This window comes from Cottoperca gobio, chromosome 11, assembly GCF_900634415.1.
Source record: "Cottoperca gobio chromosome 11, fCotGob3.1, whole genome shotgun sequence".
NCBI lineage: Eukaryota > Metazoa > Chordata > Actinopteri > Perciformes > Bovichtidae > Cottoperca > Cottoperca gobio.
In genome coordinates this window covers 5,678,092-5,689,568 of record NC_041365.1, presented here as the reverse complement: position 1 = coordinate 5,689,568, position 11,477 = coordinate 5,678,092, and the positions used below count along the sequence as shown (strand labels likewise).

The window sequence follows — 11,477 nt, the reverse complement described above, 5'->3', positions numbered from 1 at the left end:
AAATCACAGACATTATGCAAGTACCTAGTACTTCTTCTTAATCACGAACTACTGATAACAGGAGAAACTCCAGTTCAGCTTTTACTGACGTCATTTTGCAATGCAAATGTAACTTTAAGGTAAAATGAAGCTAGTTTTGTAGTTATTTTTGTACTTGTTTTCTGCTTTTTATAAAAAAAATGATATGCATCTTCAAAAGACTAAATCATAGCCATATTTTCTGTTTTTACTGTCCTGTTATTATTAACTATTTGAAATGATGTATTTTGTAGATGAGACTAAACTACTGTGTTATTTCATAGCTTTGCGACATATCTCAACTTTAATCATAAATAAGTTGGAATTTATTCTCTTGCAAATGGCAACCATAGGATCCTCCTCTCTATCTTACTTGTAAACTTGAAATCCATACGAAGTGCCTTTTTTAATGTAAAGAAACAACTTTAAAATTGTATTTTACAATATCCCTTGAGGAAGATGCTTTTGTACTGAATGTATATTTTGTCTGCACGATGAGAGAGAACTGTACTTAGTTGTGACAAAGTGTCTGCAGTGTCCGCTCCCCTGCTGACTGTACAGTACGCACAGGCAAGATGGTGTTCCCCTGAGTGAACATGTATTACTCTGGTTGGTTGTTCTGATTTGTGCACACTGCCTCTGTTTCCATTCGTCAGCATCAGACAGCTATAGATCTCCCTGTTGCTGTGGTCACTTGTGTGTCTCTCCCTCCGGCTATGCAGAGGGACCAAGGGAAACCGTGGAGCAGTAGACAGTTGTTGGTTGTCTCCCGAGTGCTGCGCTGCCAGATGGCTTCCTGATTGATTTCCTGGTCCTCTCCCAATTCTTTATCATCGGCTCTCCCTCTCCGTGTCAGAGGTGTGCAGCGGTGGACTTATCTTTTGGACTCGCTCCAGTCGGATCCTCCTCAGATGAGCACTTGTTCCTTGTGTGCTTGAGGTTTGATTTATGAATGGAAGTCATCAAGAGTGCAGTTTTTGGCAGCAGGAGCAGATAATGGAGGAGACTGAATGAAGCAATTTGTGACCTCTTCCTTACCATTAACCTTCACAGGCTGTCGGGGCTGTTGGCCCATTGGTCTCAAAAGGAAGCTTTGTCAGGGACGATCGTACTGAAATACAAATGTATACTCACGAAAGGATAAATGAGAGATGGAAGAAGACCATTCTGCCAGTACAACAGTGGGCACTTGAGTACAATCATACTCCCTCCATTTGCCAAATATAATGATGTACAATAATGTGCACGTACGTGGTAACATCTGTGCGTATTTGCTCACACACAAGCCTAAAGGGACAACGCAAGATGTGCTTGGCTGTACTTCACTTACTTACTGCTGTATTTATGTGTGCAGTGCATTGAATCACAAAGTCACAAAAGAAGTTCCAAGCGTATTGGAAGATGGACATCATTTGTGGGGTTGAAGTTCCCAGTAATCCATAAAGGCTCTTTCTGGCAATATGAGCGGGACACGATTGTGTAGACAAAGCTTGCTGATAAGTGGAATGGACCAAATGGCCGTAGAAAGATTATAGTCCGCTCCACAGAGGGAGGGGAGGGACAGCTGTCTCGGGATTGTATAGATTGTTTTTAGACGATAAAGTTTGATCCACATTCCCCCAGACAAGTTTGAGAACAGGTGGTTGTTTAGGTGTTCATGGTCCTTGGCAATGCTATGATTTAAGACTTAAGAAAATAAGTCTTAAGATTTACCAGGAACAGGTGAAATTTCCCTTTTTAATATAGTGCTCATGCTTTATGTATTGAACACTTAAGAAGTGACAGCTTTCAGTTTGTGTCTTTAGCCTGTGAGTGCAGTATAAATATTCTGTCTGTTATTAAAAGGGTTATTTATTGTCCCCTGTGGCCATCTGTTACGCCAGACATGTCCTACATAGTAAAACAAAGTTCTTTATGCTGCCGTTATATTGTATGCTAATTTGATACGGGACACGCAGCTGCAATAAAAGTGATATTCGCTAGTTGAGGATCATATCTCTCCAGCAGGTCATATAAGGCTCAATCAACCGAACCCATGTCGTAAACAGTTGATTTTCCAGGGATCTGTTGGAGCACTTGAACCTGTAAAGTAGCTGATTATTACCCAACACTGACGGACCATGCAGAGCTATATTACAATAGCATGCTCATATCTTCTGTTTATAATGAAACAATTCCCAGCGGAGACGTTTCAGTTGTGGTAAACATGCACAAACATTAATAACTGGAATGTAACACCGTGACTGATGTGTTAATGCTGTCAGTAACTCTTGTGGCCTTTTATTGTTGTTATTAGGAAAGTGATGGATAAGAGTAACAATATTTGTTTATTTGGAAATAATAAATGGAACATATCTGATGTCAATGTACCCGTTTAACTGTCGTTAATTGTAAAGTAAGTAAACACAAAATGCACTGCTGGAATCGTGTTTTTGCCTCTTCTCGCTCTGTTGAGTTTTGTGTCTTTTTGTCAGGCTTTATTATTGAAAAACAATCTTAAAAAAAAACACTTTTGCTCTCACTGTACACCGTTGTGGATCCATTAAAGTGTGACTCATCAGCATCCACGATGAGAAAAACAGGCTATTATCAACATTTAACTGCGATGGAGACGTGAATCAAGATGCTCGGAGGGTAATGAGAGGAGAAGAAGAGAAATAGAAAAGGGGGGGAGGGGGGGGGGGGTGAGTTTTCCAACCATATCTGATTGTTTTGATCACCAGCTGCTGAGTGAGATGGTGAAATATGGTGCCCGCGCCAAGTCGCTTTGTTCCCCCTGGTCTTGACGCTCTACCCTGCAGTCACTCTCAATTACTCATCGATGATGCTCTGCTGTTTGTTTCTTAGCATCTTGAGTGTGTGTCGGCCATGTCTTTTGTGACGGCGTGGTGAACGGTGGATTAAAGATACAGAAATACAAGCAGTACAATACAGCTGCCTTTTTTTCTTTCATAGTAGAAAAGGTACAATTCTGTAGGAGTGCGTTTTTCAATTTCCACTATTAAAGTGAACCACACTGCTGGAAATAAAAGCATGCAACATTTGTACTCTGCATGAGACGAGCTGGTTCTCTCTCACACAGGATGACATGCTCTGATGGAAAACTTGCCAGAAATCTTCACATTCTGACAAATGCTGCGTAGACACCAGTCGGTGTCTTCCTAGGAATACGAGCAGCACTGCAGAGGGCTGTGATGCTGCCGTCCCTAGCGCTGTCTCGTCCTAATCTTTTGGGTGCTTTCCTGTGAGATATGTCGTATAAAATAGCTCTATAGTACTGAAATTCAGCAAATGCGCCCACGGTAACTGCCACAGTGTAGGCTTAGTTTTTGATCTGGTGTGGCATGCATGCAGCGCTGCAGTGCCCCACACCCCCATATGTGTCTTTAATGATAATGCAAAACAAGGCTCCCCATAGTGAAAGTCTTTGGAGATACTCAGGCTTTAGTTGTCAAGGAGCGAGAGGAACCATATAACTGTGACACACACACACACACACACACACACTGACAGGAGGCCATTTCCACACTGCATATCTGTTTAGTTTATGTAATCTCCAATACCCAGAACAGCGACTGTTGGCTGCATACATTAGATGACACACTTTCACTTTCAGGAGGGACTCCAGACGGTGCAGTAAACATGTGAGGCCTAGATACAGAGATAGCATTGCAATTCGTATGCAGCTCCACCGCCTGGTATCTGATTAGGTGGATCATGTAGTGAATAAAGCAGCAAGGCTTCCACGAAGTCACTCAGTCGATAAATGTGTTAAAAATAACCATAACCAACTATTCTGAAGTCCACCAGTCGTTTTCTGAGCAATGTTTTTGCAGTTTTAATTGCTGGATCGTTTTCATTTGGCAGTTTTTCCAGGAAGCAAGGAAAGATGGACCGTGGCAGCTTTTAACTCTAAAGAGTCAGAATCAGAATTCAGTTTAATGCCAAGTAGGTTTACACATACAAGGAAGTAGTTTTGGTTTATAATGGTGCATGCATAAACGCAGTAAGGGAAATAAAATGTAAAATAAGAGCAAATCTAGAAATATTAAAACTATTGTAAAAACTATTTTAAAATGGAATAAAAAAATGTATACAAGAAATATAAATACACAAAAAAGAAAATACAATAAGACTACAGGCATTCAGAATTGAGTGTAAAAAGACATTTCATGGATTGTGTTTTGTAGAGCAGTGATGTGAAACACAAATACCACAATAACACTTGAGCATGGAAATAATAATCTGATACAAATGATGCACTCAGAATTTTCTCCAAATACTTAAAGGTGCAGTCAGCAATTCTAATCCAATATACTTTAGTCAAATTCAGATATTATCTCTTCACAGTCCGTTCGGTCGGTGCGCTGAAAAAATAAATGGTGTCTACATCCCTGGCTCTGTGAACGGAAAACAAATACAAAGGGCGAGCGACACGACACTATCTCAGGCAACCAGCAACATTGCGCACAAGACCGGGGAAAGGTCAAGGATGTGTAAAGAGAAAAGGCAGCGAGAGCGAGAGGGACGGTAAATCTAGAGGGGGGTATTTGTTTGGATGTTGAGGTCAAATGTCAACAATCTTTCTCCAGAATCGCTGACTTCACCTTTTCAGGGGGTCAGTTTCACACACATGCCTTGACTTAATTTCTTTTAGTTAGAAGCCTACTTCAGTGTTGGATGAGGCTGATCATATCCCCTTATGCAGCATCAAAGGCAGCTTGCGTGTTGCTTATTTGGCTCGAGTTCCCCCTGCTGTTTTCAATAGAGTTGAACCTCACCGAATACTGTCCAAGGAACATTGGTCCAAGATATCATCCAGCTGAGAACATCACGAATCACAAGAACTTGGGACTTTTCACCTTCTGCAGTGAGTTGAATCCAAAACTCATACACACAAAGCGAAGGCATCGCTGGAGCTGATTGATCATTTGCCAGCTTTTAATTTTCTCATTTAAATTTTTTTTATGTCCCCTCCCCCCATTCCCAATCTAAGCAGTTTGAACATAAGTGTGATTAATTAAAAACAAGTAGATAGCAATATTGGACTTTGATTATGAAGGGGATTGTGGATAATATCTCACCCTTTTCAATTACTTCCACTGTCCGAGTGTAGCTGTAAATTAGTGGACCATAGCTTTGTTAATGACATCAATGGACCAGTCCTGAATAATCAGTCACTTGTCACTTCTCAGATTCTGATCACAGGCACTCTGTGGCAGATTAAGGAATACAACAGGTGGTTTTAGATCGACCATCGTGCTTGTTTTCTTTATTTTTGATGAGATTTGTTTAGATTACAGCATAGTTAACTATTCACGCTAACGACGTGGGTCTGGGGATGACATTGACGGTCGGTCCTGACTGAAATATCTAACTATAGTGTGGATATCTATGAAATGAAGTACACATATCAATAGTTCCCAGATAATGAATCCTGATGACTTTGGTGATCCTGACATTTTCCTGTAGTGCCACTAGCAGGTCAAATGGTCACTTATCTAAACATCTGCTGCATTGTGGGTACAAAAATGGTCCCTAAACATTTTTCCTCCAGAATTTAAATGTATCTTATACTGATTTATGACCAAATTTATAGACATATCAGCCTCGAATGTACTAATTAGCCAATTATGCATGTTGCGAACACACAAGATGGGGGGAACATGGTAAATATTGTACCTGCTAAACATCAGCATGTTAGCAGTGGTGTTGCCTCATTACATCATCACAGAGAGCGGGGCTGTAGACTCTTAGTCTTGTTACCCTCTATGTTCAGATTACAGCACATGTTTTGTCAGTAAGTCACCAAATGTGTGGATCAAAATGCATTATTTTTGAATTTGGGTTAATAATTGAAGGAAAATTAGTTCAGAAACATCAAAGACCTGTTTAAGATGTAACACGCTCTTTCATACAGTGAAAATGGATTGAATGTTCTGTCACAGGGGAAGTAGACAATAAATTATAAAACAGGCTTTGGAGCACAAAATCTGTTTCAGTTTGAAATACAACATCTCTGTCACTCAAATTGGAACTGAGAGAGATGCTCACAAGGCAAAAATAAAAATGGTCGCATTTCTGAAGCTGAACTAAGATTCCTTTTATAATAAAAATCCAGGAATGGCTTCTTTTTTTTTACATGCCTCCAAAAATACATAAATGTGTGGTTAGTCGGGCTATAACAGCCTTACTGAACCATTTTACCTTCACTCCCTGCTTATGTTCAAGACACTACTGATGAGCTCTGCTAGATCAAGCATTTTAAAAACAGGCACAGAGACCTTTCTAGCCACTATGGATGTCAAATGATTGTACCCAACCATAGAAAACAAACAGGGCACTTAGCAGCACTAAGACAAACTGTATGTGCTCCGCCTGAAACACCAGCCAGGGATTTCATATAGTCACTGACAGAATGGACTATGACTAATAATAATAATAAGTATTTAAACAGACACAAAGGGTGTGTTTGAGAGCTTGTTATAGTCGTTCTTATGCAGGTTTATACTTGGGGTAAATGAATTTCATTAAAGACTTTCCATGTCCCAGCCTTAAACACCTTTCACCTTTCTTAACACATCTTCTTTAGACTTGAATTATGGTTCTCTGTATGATAAAAGTTCTACTTGAAGAAGCTGATTTCTGCCGTTTCTGTTTAGTTTTTCAACGATTTGATCAACTGACTCCACTTCCAAGCTTGTTGAACAACGTATCAGCTATTTTAAGGCTTTTGGTTATATTTTTATAACAAAGAAAACTGCAGATGCACGTGTTTGTCTCTAAATAGCTACATTTTGAAGTGCATTTAAAGACTTCTTCTCGCTCGTTTTGCCGTCTCAATACAAAGAATCACAGAATGCAGATCTTGTGTGATATTTATGGTGACACTGCCGACGTATTTAATTATGAGGAGCATTACCATGATGAGAGAGAGGAGGACAGTCACAGCACATATCACACTTGTCTGCACAGAACTGGAGTCTGTCACTTTCCTCTCCCACAGCGAATGTACATGGCAGAGCCTGCAAATATTAAGTATATGTTAATTCTAACGTCGACGACATGGATTGGGATATAAATAGGAATCGAGACAAAGCCGTGTGCTGTGTTTTCTTATTATGTGCACATTTTATTTCTGACGTTTTCTTCGTCTTGGTTGATGTTTCTCTACTGCGATTTACTTTGCACTTCATTTTCTTTCCCCGTCGAATTCAATGTTGAGTCTTTTTGTGATCTGCTAAAAAGAACACCAGAGTGACATTGATTCACACTCCGGCAGTCATTTTTCACAGCCTCCCCCAACATAGCCTACATTGACCAAATACCAATTTTAATGTGTTCCAACGAGATAAAATGCTTCCACAGGCGATTAACCATTCCACCCCACCCCACTCCCAGTCATTTCACTTCATCAGATTACTTGATTGCTTACTAAATGGACTTCCTCTCCCCCCCCCCCCCCCCCCCCCCCAGGGAAATCTACTGTATGTATTTCCTTTGGACAAAACGAGACGTGGTTGATTTAGTTTTACCTTAGTTCAGGTGTTCCTCCAGGTTTTTGAGATATTGTTAATCTTTTCTAACACACATTTAAAATTTCAGGTCTACATATTGGCCTGGAGCTGTTTTCGGTTGTGAAATGGGAAAAGTATCACTGGTAGTAGACACAATTAAACAGGGAACCATGTCTCTGTTCTGACCACAAACTAAAATAGCCCACAGTACAGGAGGAATAGTTTAACGTCTTGGGAAATATTTGCTTTCTTGCCGAGAGTTATATGAAAAGATCGATACCACTTCCATATCCGTCCGTTAGCTTTGGAAAGAGCCAGGCTAGCTGTTTCCACTCTTTATGCTAATCGACTCCTCCTGGCACCGGCTTCATATTTAACAGACAGATGCGAGAGAGGTTTCGATCTTTCATTGTACTCTGGGCAAGAAAAAACGACTAAGTGTATTTTCTCAAGATATCAAACCACCACCATCTGCATCCCAACATGCTCCATCTCCAACCACCTTAAGTCAGAGGAACATGGATCATCCATTCCTGAGCCAGATCATTAACAACCTAGGTGAAAGGCTTCAGACGTTGTGCCCTCTACTGTAAACTTCTTCAGGTACATCAGAGCAATCACATGTGTGCAGCATGTGAGGAGATTCACTGCATGTGTTGCTTTTATACCCAATAGAGACTTAATTTGAGCTGTTCAGAAATGTCTTTTCTCATCACTCTCCCAGGAGATGAAATCCGTCCTACACCTTGATGTGCCGCTGATTTTGGAGTGCTAAAGACATTGACATTGCCTTTCACAGTGTATGATTAAATTGAATTCTGCCTTCTCTTGAGTGGCTTTTTCACTTAAGGGGGGTAGTGATGCAGGTCAAATGAACAGATCCCTTGCTGTCTGGGCATAGTCATGTGTGAATTAAACGCCTCATCACTTTGCAGAGGCAGTGTCAGCTGTGTAAGTTAATTCTGATGGTCTTCCCCATTTACAACACACACACACACACACACACACACAGGAGCAGCCTGTATATCAAATACAACCTGACGCACCAGCCTCAGAAGTCTATTGTCCGGGCTTTATTTTACGCAGCAATGATCTTGAGATTACCATATTCTGAATGAAAATGTTTTTTTTTTTTAAATATAATTTTCCTGCCAGAGAATTAATTACCGTAGTCTATTAATCTTATCTGTTGGTGCAGAGGCTGTGGATAAGAAACTGGTGAGGGAGGGAAAAAAAAGTAGCAGGAAGCAGTCAAGCTCCAAGCTCAAGCATCTGAGAACTGGCTAATGTTATTTTAAGAGAGAGGCAGCACTTAGAGTTCTTTAGCAGTCACCAAGTCTAGTGGAAAAAAAACAACCTATCTCTGCCTCTGCATAATTCATTACCTATGTGATGATGATTTGCTTGGTCAGACAGACAACCAACTACCCTGGCAATGGAAATTTAACTTAGATTGATGCAGCATACACGTGGCATTAATCATGCAAGTCAGTGAGCTGATGCCTCATCCAGTGTTGATAAAACATATTAATCAGGCGATGTAGTTACACTCCCACGCAAGATACTTTGTTTTACTTTCTAAAACTAGAAGAGCACTCAGAGAGCGCAGACCTCTGCCAAGGCCAAATGCCCTATCTTGCAATGGTTCAATATACAACATTCAGGACATTAATATAGCAGCAAAAAACTATTTTCCTACAACCCACCCAAGTTCTCCCACACTACACCGCCGCTCCGCTCCCTTCACTGGCTACAAGTGGCGGCCCGAATCTGCTTCAAGACTCTGGTGCTGGCCTACAGTGCTGTGAATGGATCAGGCCCCTCCTACATCCAGGCCATGGTCAAACCAAACACCCCAGTGCGTTCACTTCGCGCTGCATCGTCCAATCGGCTCGCTACTCCCTCACTGCGGATGGGACTCTGATTCCCTTCAAGAAAAACCCGCCTGTTTGCCCATCCTGGTTCCAAAATGGTGGAACGACCTCCCCATTGATGTCAGGTCAGCAGACAGTCTTCACACCTTCCGTCGCAGACTGAAAACTCACCTGTTTCCACTGCACCTCGGCAAAGAAAAACAAAAAACTTTTCTCTTTGTATGTTGCACTTACATTGATTTGGCTTATTTGTAGCTAATAGTTGAATTCGTATTCTATTGTTTCTGTATGTTGCACTTTTGTTTGGCTTATTTGAAGCTATTGTTCTGCACTTAAAGGATTGCACCTACTTGAAGCTGATGCACTTGTAAGATTCTTGCTGTTCGGAGTTGTATCCTCATGATTGTTTGCACTTATTGTAAGTCGCTGTGGACAAAAGCGTCAGTTAAACGAACTGTAATGTAATGTAATGTAATGTAATGTAATGTAATGTAATATGAAGAGATACAGCCATCTCCATGTTTGCTTGTGACGTCAGAGCTACGAGCCGTGTGCAGGCAAACCCGGCCCAGACTGTAGATGTAATGAGTGCGTTTGCTCTGTGATTCGGATCGGCACCAGAGTGTGATGGGTTCTTCCCTGACCCATGGTACACCCTTCCACCACATTTCATGAAAATCAGGTCAGAAGTTTCTCTGTAATCCTGCTGAAAGACAGACATCAGAAGTTATCTGACAGAAATTCTTAATACAATGGTGTATTTTGCTCGTTTCCGAAACTTTCAGCTGAATCTCATTGCCTTTGTCAGTGCATGGAGATGAGCTGAGAAAGGTGACGTTGACAAAAGGCCAACAACAAGCACACTGGACCTTAACTGCGGTGAGATTTTGTCACGCTGCCGTTAGTGCTTATTCACTTTCTTGCAGAGAGTTAGAGGAGAGGATTGATACCACTCTCCTGTTTCATGAGAACAGTATCACTCTTGTTATTCTCAGCAAGAAAGCAATACGTGTACTTCCCAAAATGTCAAACTATCCTTTCAACTGTTAACCTTGAAACTCAAGTTTTAGCGTAAACCAATATCGGATTAAAAAAGATGTTCTGAGATAAAATAGTGTTACTATAACCCCCAAGAGTTCCAAGGTCTTCAGGGCCTCGCATAAGACGCACTGAATAAACCGTGGTGATGATTGAAAGGTTAGGTATGTGTTTCCCTACATTAGCAGCAGGGTATTCCTTTGCTCCACACACGGTGCCAGCCTGATTGAGCAGCAGAGCATTGTGGGTGCAGAGTTCCAGTGAATGCCAGAGCACGGGGAGGTTCCGGCAGTGAGCCAAATCACTGACCTTTCAGCGTGCCAATCGATAAGGCTCAACATCGCAGGCCTCCGGAAATCTCTCAGCAGAGAGACAAGAAGCAGAAGACTCACGCTGTCAGATGATGCGCTAATTGCTTGTGGTTGCTATAACCTCACTTACCCCTGCTGGGTGGATCTCAGTGGTACGATCCAGCCCCCCCTGCCTCTGGGCCCTTCTGTGGAGTGTGGACACACAAATCACCGGGGCAGGTCCCATTGTATCTGCTAAGACACATACAAGTAGCATACTTGCTTAATGTACATACACAAAGCCCTATACAACATATTATAATGTACCTTCATGTAATACTGGGTCACATAACCTCATGCAAAGACTGTACTTACTGTGGTAGACAGCTGTTTTACAGGCTTGATTAATAGTGTGGCATAACGGTGTGTTATTAAACTCAACTTTTACATGCTTTGGATGCCCTTCCCTTGCATGTCATTCATCATATTGATATGATAAATGACAAATAATACAAAGCATAAGCTTCCCTAGATAAGAACACCTGCTAAATGCACATAAAATGCATATGTCAGCCCCCTTTTCACCCTGGAAACCGCCAGTACTCACACAGTTCTGAATAAATACCCGGTGCTCTGAATAATAGTGCTTCAAACTGACAGGTGAGCAATGGTTAGAGGGTAGTGGTATGGAAATGGGGCATGTAGGACTGTGCTTATTGAGCCTGCTCTCTGGTAATGAA

General features: G+C 41.4%; 1 long non-coding RNA gene across 1 annotated transcript; it reads left to right on the top strand.

Annotated features, from left to right (window-relative positions):
• The first annotated feature begins 3,736 nt into the window (after positions 1 to 3,736).
• LOC115015843 (uncharacterized) lies at positions 3,737 to 9,589 on the top strand. Its single transcript, XR_003833034.1, has 3 exons — positions 3,737 to 4,888; positions 7,989 to 8,138; positions 8,260 to 9,589. It is a non-coding gene; the product is annotated as an uncharacterized LOC115015843 (long non-coding RNA).
• The last annotated feature ends 1,888 nt before the right edge of the window (positions 9,590 to 11,477 follow it).